This window comes from Camelus bactrianus, chromosome 26 (assembly GCF_048773025.1).
Source record: "Camelus bactrianus isolate YW-2024 breed Bactrian camel chromosome 26, ASM4877302v1, whole genome shotgun sequence".
Lineage (NCBI taxonomy): Eukaryota > Metazoa > Chordata > Mammalia > Artiodactyla > Camelidae > Camelus > Camelus bactrianus.
Genome location: NC_133564.1, coordinates 28,577,172 through 28,588,864, shown reverse-complemented (window position 1 = coordinate 28,588,864; position 11,693 = coordinate 28,577,172).

Sequence of the window (11,693 nt, the reverse complement as noted above, 5' to 3'; positions counted from 1 at the left end):
TATTGCTTGAATCATAGTAATCAGTATGTGCTAGATTTTACATGATTTTAGTAATTTAATAATTGTTCTCTTTATGAACAATTAGCATTAAGAGACTCAGTCAAACTCTGCAACTCACTAGTCATGTGACCTTAGAAAAATCACATAATCTCCCTGGACCTCCTGGTTCTCATCTACACAATAGGGTGGGCGACCATGACCATAATGCAAGAGATACATACCCCGAAGAAGTGACTCCAAAAAGGAAGATGTGGAGCTACAAACGGTGGAACAGTGGGCAGAGATGTGCGAAAATTTGGGATTGAGGGGAAAAAATATACACCTGAGCAGGTGAAAAGTAAGAGGCTTTTGGAATGCACCAATGAGTGAGGACTCTCTCTATGCCTTTCAGACCCTGTGTGTTCCAAGTACAGAGCCCCACCTGAGCACATCGCAGCTCCATGAACAAAATCCTGAAGAAGCACTGAAGCAGGATCCGAGCCCTTGTGAAAAGTCCGAGAAAAGCCAGAGACTAAGAGGTGATGCAAAGGGCAAAGGCTTTGTTACTTTGCTGTCGCTCTCTGGCCTTTGGCTACAGGCTGGGAAGGAGGGAGAATCTGCAAGGAGAAGGGGAAACTGCTGTAGCCACGTGACCTGTGGGCCGACCCAAGGCACAGAACTCAGTTCTATGATTCATAGCACACAAAACACCACGGGGAGGGGGCAGTGGGTGAAAGCAACACTGGGTGCTCTGCGAAGCCCAAAGAAGCACACAGCTGAGTCCTTGGGAACCATGGTTACTGTCTGAGTGGATGGCTGGGCTAAATGAAGTGTAATTCCACCATCAATCTGACCCATCCTGGCTGCTCACAATAAGCATCCGGTCACCAGCCCCATACCTCTCTGTAACCAATGGAGACCGTCCTCGCAGGGTACCCGGGGCTCTCACCTCTAAAAATCAGTGGTAAGAGAAATAGTTTGTTTCTTGGGTTTTGATATTCTGTTCTGGAAAACTGAAATTTAAGGAAAATATCAGAAATTTTGATATTTCTATGGTAACATTATTTCACAGTTCCTTCTATCTTTTAGCCCAAGGCTCCACCTCAAAATCCAATCTGCCCAAGTCTCCTTCTTCAGCTTGCTTCCCCTTACAGTGGTTTACTCCCCCTTACAGATGGTCTCTGGTCCCTGGGGAGTCTAGTGCCTGCTTTCTGAGTGGAACATCCAAGCTCTGTGTCTCAACTAATCCTATGCACCCAGTCAACCTTGCTTTGACTGAATTAACCTACCAATTTTAATAACTCCATTTACTTCATTGAGCAAATGCTTTCCTAGAAGCCATCACTAACACTGGGGGTGGAACTCAGAACTTAGACGGGAGAAATGTCCAGACCTACACCATACACAATTTATTGTTTTGTGTCGTTTTGTTGGTCAGTGATTCTCAATAAAACAAACGTTTCTTCTTTCTCCAATCCCTACTTAGAAACTCACATTCTTCTCCACCCTTTGCATCATTTTCACTCTTAAGAGTCAGCAGATGTATGATGTTCATGAATAACCCTGACATAGACAGCATTGGGGTTGGTGGCAGGGGATGGAATCAAAATTTGGGAGATCTGGAAGCAGAAGCCAGGATGTCGTGTGAGGTTTAATCAACTGGAGACTTTAGGCACAGAGTGACTGGGTCGGGGTCTAGGAACAGGGAGATTAAATGCAGACATCAAAATCTGGATGTCCAGTACAGTCAGGCAGTCATCTCCATTTTGCAAACATTTGTTGAATGAGGGTCTATTTAGTGCCAGGCACTGTGAACACAGAGAAGAAGACAGGGACAGTATTTCTAGGTTCAAATGCCAGTTCATTGTAGATGACCAATTCTGTCAGCATGATAAATGAACTTCAAAGACCACATAATACCCATCATTCAATTCATTTGTGCACACATTTATTGAGCATCTGCTGTGTGCTAAGCTCAGGACTGAGAACTGTGAGAGCAACAGTGGTAATAAGCACCGGTCCTTGTCTTCCAGAAGTTTCTAGAACAGATCTGACAGACTTCCAGAAGCTTACAAATATGCAAAAAAAAAAATGAACATGATTCTGGCTGAATAGAATAAAGACCATGACAGAGACGTGAGCAGTGTGCTTTGGGTACGTGGAGAAAGGGGTGGTTAATTCTTTGAAGGGAAATTGGTCCAGGCTCCCAAGAGTATTAGAGAATTAGTCAGGAAGAAAGGACCAGAGCAGTCCAAGGAATCAAATGAACAAAAGCTGTCCACTAGAAATCCTTACTTCCCGCTGTTGTTTTTGCCAATACTAATGACAAGAACAACCTATCAGAATAAACTGTAAGTACTCACAACTGTATCTCATCTTAGAACCACCCCATCACTGAGACGGCACAGATCACAGCAGGAGAACAAAACTGCACATAAAAATGTACAGCAACGCATCAGTTTTCAAATTTCAAAATGTCAAGGAAATTGTTTTTAGTGCGTGAGAATGGGAATTTCGTGGAGCTGTGAACCGCGTTGCACCCCCGACCACCACCCTCCAGTCAAGCCAGTGAAGTACAGCTGACAAAGCAGAACGTGGCACACAGCCTGCCTTTCTCAGCAGCCTCCCCTTCAGCCACTTCCCCGGACAAACGCTGCTGTCCACATTTCAAGTCTCCATCCTTTTCACTTTTATGCTGCGGTTTTTCAGGACTCTGTCTTCGTCTGTGTTGGTCCCTCTTGTAGGAATATATGCTTCTTTTCCTCCACCCTCCACATGACTAAATGCTATTTGTCATTCCTCAAGAACCATCCCTTTGAGAAACTTTCAGTGACATCCCGTTCTGGAATAACACAGCAGAAGTCATCTACCCAGGTTACTGGGGTACCAGAGAGCAGAGTAGCTTTTATAACAGCTGATTGGTATTTAGCTCCCACTAGGCTGTGTGATTCTTGAAATTTGGACATATGCATTATTTTTATTTATCTTTATTTGTCTATTGGTATCTACCCAGAAATAGTAAGTGCATGGCATACTTGCCCCCATTCTCTCTTGTCTCACTCACAACAGACTGCAAAATTCCATCACAAAATAATTTCTTATGAGCCCATTCTCAAAATCCTCCACATATCAATTCTTCAGTCAGATACTGCCCATCATTCAGAGTCGGCACACAAAGCCATGTGGCACTCTTGCCTTTAGTAGGCTGTAAATCCTTGTATGAATAATTAATAGAGCAAATTGTCTCTTGTTTTCCTCGTATCATGCCTGGAGCTGGTGTAATAAGTACCTACCTTGTTCAAACCATCTTGCTAGGTTATTTATATACATTACCTGATGGAATTCTCACAAAAATACATTTTTGCTATTAATTAATTTCTTTATTTCCCTTGTATGAGAAAACAGACACAGGGGGATTCAGACACTAGTCTAAGGCCATGCTACAGTACTATATTGTACACTTCAAGTTTGCTAAGAGGGTAGGTCTTATATTAAGTGCTCTTATCACACATGCACAGATAATGAGGAGAATTCATAAAGAGGGTGGGAGGGCATTTTTGAAGGTGATGAATACATTTGTGGCATAGGCTGTAATGATGACTTCGTGGACACATAATTACCTCCAAACTCAGCAAGTTGTATATATCAAATATATACAGCTTTTTGAATATCAAGTGTACCTCAAGAAAGTGGCTTTTGTTTTACAATAGCCAAGACGTGGAAACAATTTAAATGTCCATCAACAAGTGAACGGATAACGAAAATGTGGTATATACATACAGTGGAATACTACTCAGCCATAAAAAAGAACAGAATATTGCCATTTGCAGCAACATGGATGGACTCAGAGATTATCATACTAAGTGAAGTAAGCCAGACAGAGAAAGAAAAATATCATATGATATTACTTATATGTGGAACCTTAAAAAAATATATGATACAAATTCTATTTACAAACCCAAAACAGACACATGGACATAGAAAACAAACTATGGTTACCAAAGGGGAAAGAGTAGGGGAGAAATAAATTAGGAGTTTGGGATTAACAGGCACACATTACTATATATAAAACAGATAAACAAGGACCTACTGTATAGCACAGAGAACTATATTGAATTTCCTGTAATAACATATAATGGAAAATATCTGAAAAGAAAAATATATGTCTGTACACATATAACTGAATTGTTTGGCTGTACACCTGAAACTAACATTGTAAATCAACCACACTTTAATAAAAAATAAAATTTTTGACACATTGTACAATGATTATAAATCAATAAAAAATGTTAAAAAAAAAGGAAAAATAAAATTTTTTTAAAAGTGTTTTTTTTTTAAACCATAGCTATTTAGGTTCGAATTCTAGGCTTTTTCCATTACCTGCCAGAAGCTTGATTTATTTTTTCAAAGTTTGCTATAAAACCATAGGTTCTAGCCACTCATTCTTAAAGAACTCCAAGTCAGACATCTGCAGTCACTGCCTCCTGTTTCGTGGGGGCTGATCCTCTGTCCCCATGCTACAGGAAAGAGACAGGGACATCTGCTCAGTGTCAGTGAGATGAGGCCAGGAGAGCTGGCCACAAAGAGAGAGTGGGTGCAAGCCTGCAGGAGACAAATTCCAGGGTCTTCATAACGCCACATGAAATTGACCTTTTGCCAGTCATGTCCTCTGCACTGTTCCTTTTAACTGCCCTGAGAATGTCTTGAGATGGTAGCTACTTTTCTCACCACAGACACTCTCCTCTTCTGTCACACACACAGACCAATCTGTTATTTCTGGGTTGTTCCTGAGTGCTGGACGCTTGTTGATCATTGATTTTTTTTTTCTATCTCGGAAAAAGGAGCTACATTGCCTTTCAAAGAAAAAAAAGGAACTTGGGAGGGAGAAAAACCACACACATCTGAAGGGTTCCACAGACTTTGTAAATAGATTTGTTTCCAAAAGTTTGTATTTTAATCCAAGGTTTGAGCAACCTGAATAGTGTCTCAGCCTTGAAAGGAATTCAGCTGCAATTTTACAGCAGACACACACCATCTTAAAGCTTAAATTAATGTGGAAATGCCTTTAGATTTAGTCACTAGGAGTGGAAAAGACTCACAAAAGTGGCAAAATGTTTCCAGTTGCTGTTTCCTCTCCTACTCTCGGTGCTTAAATTTCTCCACATGGCTTGGGCTTTGAACAGACCTCAATTCTGAATAATCTTGGTCATTTCTTTTATCTTTTAAATCTCAGATTATATTACTATCCAGAGCTCCACCAGTTTAAACCTCTGCCAGAAAATATTAAAACCCTCTGATGAATTAGCTGTGACATTAGGGACTGGCGCTCACAGCACAGGTATGTGAAGCTCTGTTGCCTCCACCACTGCCCCCATCGGAATATCCGATTGCTACCTGAAAGAGGCTAACTTCCTTTTAAATCCAACATCGATTAAATGGAGTCATTTATGAACTGATGTCTTGCTGCAGAAAATCGGGAAAACGCATTCTCTTCTCTTAAATCAATCCACTGTAATGTCCTCACGTGCTTCCCTGAGAAGGGTCTTTTGTGCAGTTGGAGCTACTCAAATGTGAAGGTAACATATTACCTGATACCCTAAGTAATGCTGAGTTCTATACTTTTTACCCTCAGGAGTCGATAACATTTGAATGAATTAATAAATCTGAACATGTACATGCAGAACTCTGAACAACATTCTGAACACATATGGAAGGCTAGCTCACTTAACTAGAGAATAATGTTAAAAAGATGAACATTCATCGTTGGTCCTTGTTAGCATCCTTCCACTTGTCCACTCCTGGAACCCAGGTCAACGGTCTTTTCCAACAATGCTTTTGGCATAAAGGAGAAACGACAAGGGTGTGTGAAGTGGGCACTGTAGGGACACCACGCCAGGGACAGAAGGGTTCACGAGCACCTTCTGATGGAGAGTGCATCTCCTGCATAATTGGAACATTTATGAAGAAAGCAGAAGCAACTTGCATGTTTTTCCAACTATTCTTCTGGATATATCCAAGGTCACTGTAGAAGGTCATCCCACCTTTCTTCAGGAAGCACTTATAGAGAAGACCTTCTATACAGAGCTCATGCTAGAGGAAGAGGATGGCCTTGGAGGAAGGTGGCAGTTAAAAGGATTTTGTATTTTTGCTAAAGGGAGAGAATAGAAGTAGATGCAAAATAATTGTCCTTTACTTTGCATCATGCTTTACTGCTGAGCAAAAACTTACATACATATGAATTATTGTCTTTATCTTCTTAACTCCTGAGGTGAAGGGACAGACATTGCTACTCTGCTTTAGAGATGAGGACAATACGGCTAAGAATTTAAGGGAATTGCCTGTAGTAAATTGCTTTATGGGTACATTTCTCATCCTTCCCTGAATCAGTCACCTTTGCCATATAACTTCAAGCTCCTCCAACAAAAGGAGTGGAGATTATTTTCAACCCTTTGAGTCTGACTCTGTCTCTACCGCTTGTCTCGGCCAGCTGAACAAGAGGGAGGGGATGGTGGGCCAACTCTGTTAGTTTCAAGAAGGCGTGACTGCAAAGCTGTTGACATTCCACCATGCTGGATTGCCCACCGCACATGACGTCTGAGGCTAGATAGCTTTTCAGGTATGAGGCCAGGAAACTCTCTCCTAGTAAGCCGCACCTTACCAAGCCAGTCCAACTCACCTCTCACTGTTCCCTCCCGTATTTTTCGCTACAGACAGGTTGGAGTCCTTTCCACCAGCTGTTCCTACATGTTACCTTTTGAGAAACATCCTCAGTCCTAGTGGCCACCTTTTCCTCTCTGCTTAACTAAATTCCTGCTTTAACACCCCACTTCTAATTCATTGCCTGAGTCCTCCCCTATTCACCTATTCCTGCTTCCCTGGCACTCAGCGTCTACACGCGATCTCAGTCCTGCCTCCACTGTTCAACAGAAGCGCTTCCCACAGGCACCAAGACCTCTGCTTGCCCGATGCACCTCTGAATAAATAGATGCGTGAATAAATAAACAACAAATTCACAGCGTATGAACTCTACTGTAAGAAAGTGAAATTAGCACAGCACCTTTTCTTACTGCTTATATAATTGCTTCACATCTCTAGACTGCTAAGAAGCAGACGCAAAGATTCTGTGGCATTATCTTGAGCTCTTCTCATCCGAAATATTGTTGGAAAAGAAGAAATAAAGTGCAAGAAAGAAGAGAGAAGAATGCTTCCCTTCTCCACCAGGTGTCTCCTGAGCCTCAGCCTTTTTCAGCAGCATCCTTGTAAAAGATGAGGATGTAGCTTGTAGCTAAGTCTGACAATGCAGAGGAAGCCCAACAACTGTAAAGGACCGCAGGGCTTGTTATATACCAGAGCAGACAGCGGAGATACAACTTCAAAAGCTTGCTTCCCTCTGTGTGTGCAACGTGGGCACAACTATTTCAAAGAACAAATCTTTTGAAAACATAGCTCATGGATGATTACTTACAGAGGATTACCAGTTCTTCTTTTAAAATGTAATTTCTACCTCGAGAGAAAACCTAATTTCCATGCATATTACACTCATTACCTTTGGTACGTAAGTGGCCTATTAGTAGATTCGGGGTATCCTCTATTGGAACTTTTGCATTTGAAAGAAAATCAAGTCAGCAATAATAACTGAGTATTTCCTCCCATGTTCTTCCCACCTTTGCAATCGCTGCACTCAGAGCTATAGGTATTTACGAGTCTTGCCCCAAACTGTTAACCTGAAGAGGGGTTTCATAACCACAAGTAAATTCCTTGTGGCTCCAACACACTGAAGGTTTTCCTGAGATGCTCCCTGGGCTGGATCATTAGGGCTGTACAGTCTGTGAAGGAGGAGGAGGTGAAATCAAGCAGCTTGTGTGTAAAACACATTGGTTTTCAGCCATAGGCAGACCTTGAGGACAGCATGGGTTTGGTTCCAAGCCATTGCAATAAAGCAAGGATCACGGTAAAGTGAATCACAGCTTTGTGAACAAAACACATTGGTTTTCAGCTCTAGGCAGATCTCGGTGATAGTGTGGGTTCGGTTCCAAGCCACTGCAATAAAGCAAATATCACAGTAAAGCAAGTCACACAAATGTTTTGGTTTCCCAGTGCATAGAGAAGCTATGTTTACCCTACACTGTAGTCTAGTAAGTGTGCAATAGCACTATAGCTATAAAACAACGTGCATGCCTAAATTTAAAAATATTTTCTTGCTAAAATATGCTAACCATCATCTGAGCCTTCAGTGACTCTAGTAACATCAAAGGTCACTAACCACAGGTCACCAAGACAAATATAATAACAATGAAAATGTGAGAATTACCAAAATGTGACACAGAGACAGTAAATGAGCAAATGCTACTGGAAAAATGGGACCCAGAGACTTCATCAAAGCAGAATTGCCACAAACATTCAATTTGTTAAAAAAAAAACCAGTATCTGTGAAGCACAATAAAATAAGGTCTGCCTGTATACACAGAACTTCTATAATAACTAGGCCCCCCTGGCGAGGAGCTTTTCTCTTTTATACAGCAGTCCCATTTTCCATGATTCCTCTTTTCACAGTTTTAGTTACCCCCATCAGCTGTGGTCTGAAGATATTAAAAGGAAAGTTCTAGAAATAAAAAAATTCATAAGTTTTAAATCGCACACCCGTTCTGAGTAGCATGATGAGATCTCACACCATCTTGCTTTGTCCCACCCGGGACTTGACTCATCTCTCGGTCCAGCATATCCAGCCCATTAGTCACTTAGTAGCCATCTTGGTCATCAGATCAATCGTCACAGTATCACAGTGACAAGAATAGCGAAGCTGGCGATTCAGATATGCCAAAGAGAGGTCGTAAAGTTGTTGACTTGATGAGGAAAGAAAAAAAATCATATGCTGAGGTTACCAAGACCCACAGGAAGAATGAATCTTCTCTCCATGAAATTGTGAAGAGGGAAAAAGAAAGTGGTGCTAATTTTGCTGTTGTGCCTCAGACTGCCAAAGTTACGACCACAGTGCCTGAAAAGTGCATGACTAAGATGGAAAAAGCATTAAATTTGTACAATAAGATATTCTGAGAGACCACATTCACATAACCTTTATTACAGTATATTGTTATAATTGCTCTATTTTATTATTAGTTATAATTATTAATCTCTTACTGCGCTGAATTTATAAATTAAACTTTATCATAGGTATGTAAGTATAGGAAGAAACAAAAAATACATAGGATTCAGTACTGTCTGCAGTTTCAGGCATCCATTGGAGGTCTTGGAATGTATCCGCATTAAGGGCGGACTACTGGATAGTATGTGTGGCATGTCACTGTTTCTTGCTATTTCTTTTTAGAGTCTGCCCTTAATATTTACTTTAACACAGATTCCTTAGACACGCACGTGCGCGCGCGAGCGCGTGTGTGTGTGTGTGTGTGTGCAGGAGTTGTGAATGCCCACATGTACAAGCATGATCTGTGAAAAAGATCAAGTTTGTCCTGGGCACCATATCTTCTGGGAATGGTCTTACCCAATGAGATGGAAGGAGAAAATATCATTTACCCACTGATTAGCTAATCCCTGTTCCCCCAGAAACCGATGAGGTCTAATGATTTATATCAACATTGCTCCTATGACCTAACATCAGGCAGGTCAGATCGGAATGGGGACAGAGACGGAGCATGGTGGATACATGGTATCATGGGTTGAACTTCATTCATTTTGAATTTCATTCAGAAAAGATGGGTTGAAGTCCTAAGCCCAGTATTTCAGGACGTGACCTTACTTAGAAGTAGGTTTTTTACATGCCATCAAGTTAAAATTGGGTCATTGGTGCTGTCCTAACCCAAAACAACTGGTGTCTATACAAAAAGGAGAAATGTGGTCACAGAGAGAGAGACAAGGAGAAGGCCACGTGAACGTAAAGCAGAGATCAGGGCACCACGTCTACAAGGCCAGGAGCTCCGAAGCCTGCCCGTAAACCACCAGGAGCTAAGAGCGAGGCATGTAACAGGTTTCTGTCACAGCCCTCAGGAGAAATCAACCCTGTTGATAAAAGTAGTTTGAACCTGGTTGAGGACTTTTATTTAATTTCTGATGGAGTACAAAGGTAGCAAAAAGGTGAGGCAGCAAAGGCATGCCTGGTAGAGAGCTGTACTCCGTTAAGGACTAATTACTTAGGTATTCTGACTCCACCAAAATCAGGATAACCTCCATCCTGCGCCAGAGTTTCTGCAGTAGAGTTGTCGGTAATGTACTAGTTGATGTGCTGAATCAGCTTCCTGCGAGACATACAGTTCTCAACATGAATGCCTGCTATGTCTTAATTTCATTGGATAAGATTTAATCCATCATGATCCTAGGGTATAACATAGCTTAGGGATTCATCACTAGCTGCTCTACCGTTCCTCAATTAACCCCATCTAGTCATTAAATCCCAAGGAAATGCTTTGGTTAGAATTACCATTGTCATGTCAAGCATAAAAAAATAATTCCACAAAACTTCAAGGTGAAAATAAAAACCTTAAGTGACACTTTTCCCACTGCCTTTTGCTTGTATGATATTCAGAATGGGGGGCATTATTAAGTAGCCATGGAGAATTCAAATCACATGACACCACTGCAAAGTCTATTTCACTTATCATATTTCCCTCAGCTCTAAAGACGGCCTCATGTGTGATCTTGGGTTATTAACAAGAGCCCAGAGATCAGCATTCCTATCTTTTATTACTGATTTCTAGCTCTACTGCCAAAATCTATCTTGGATGCATCTCCATCCTGGTAAGATAAGGAGTGAAATATTGGTTTGAACACACAGTGATGATACTGACTACTCACGGATCTAGTCTAACAACTATGTAATCTGACCAGAGAGATTTCATTGTTGAAGAGGGTATGAGTAAACAACTCAATATTTTCAAAAACATCTAGAAGGAAATGCTGATTATCAATTAATCAGCTCTATGTACTAGGCGGGAGCCTTTCACAGTGCACACAGCCTGACTCAGGTTTCCATCCAGCCCCATTTAACTCAGCATCTATTACATAGCCACTGTGCACAGCATTAAGGTTTATGCAGTGTATCTCATATTTGCTTCATCTTCTTTGCTTGCTTTCAAGGAAAAGAGTACTGTCAAATTAATTGCCTTCCTGGTCACATCCTTCTTGCTAAAAAATAATGGCTTTAAAAGTAATAGAGGAAATCCAATTTCCCTTTGATGAATCCACTGGTAAATGTCTTTTTTTTTTCCTGGGAACCGGGACCCAGGAACTTGGAGTTGGTAATCACTTTTAATGTAGGGGACTTTTAGGTCCCAGGGAGCTGGACCAGGGCCAAGCGATAGAGTCCCTTGACTATGACGCTCTCCAGATGAGAAAGTTTTGTAGGATTACACAAGAAGGCGCCCCGCTGGAACGTGAGCTGTGATCAAAGCAGAGTGTGGACCTCTGAGGGAGACTCCCTGGGTGCAGGGAGAGCATTGTGGTCACCTTTCAATTCCCAGCAACTGGCCCCACATGAAATGTTATCAACATTTCCTGGATGAGTAACAGCCGGAGAGCTCGTGACCAGGTGTTCGACACTGGGCTCCACTGTCACATCCGGATATGGAGATTTTCCATCTTTGGAATCTACTGTCTGTGCTATGCTTTCTCAGGGCCAGAGTGAAATTGTTAAATCCACAAATCACAAATCCTGAACTGCGTAAGACTTGGTTCTACTGGGTTGGTCATGTGCTGGCGTGGAG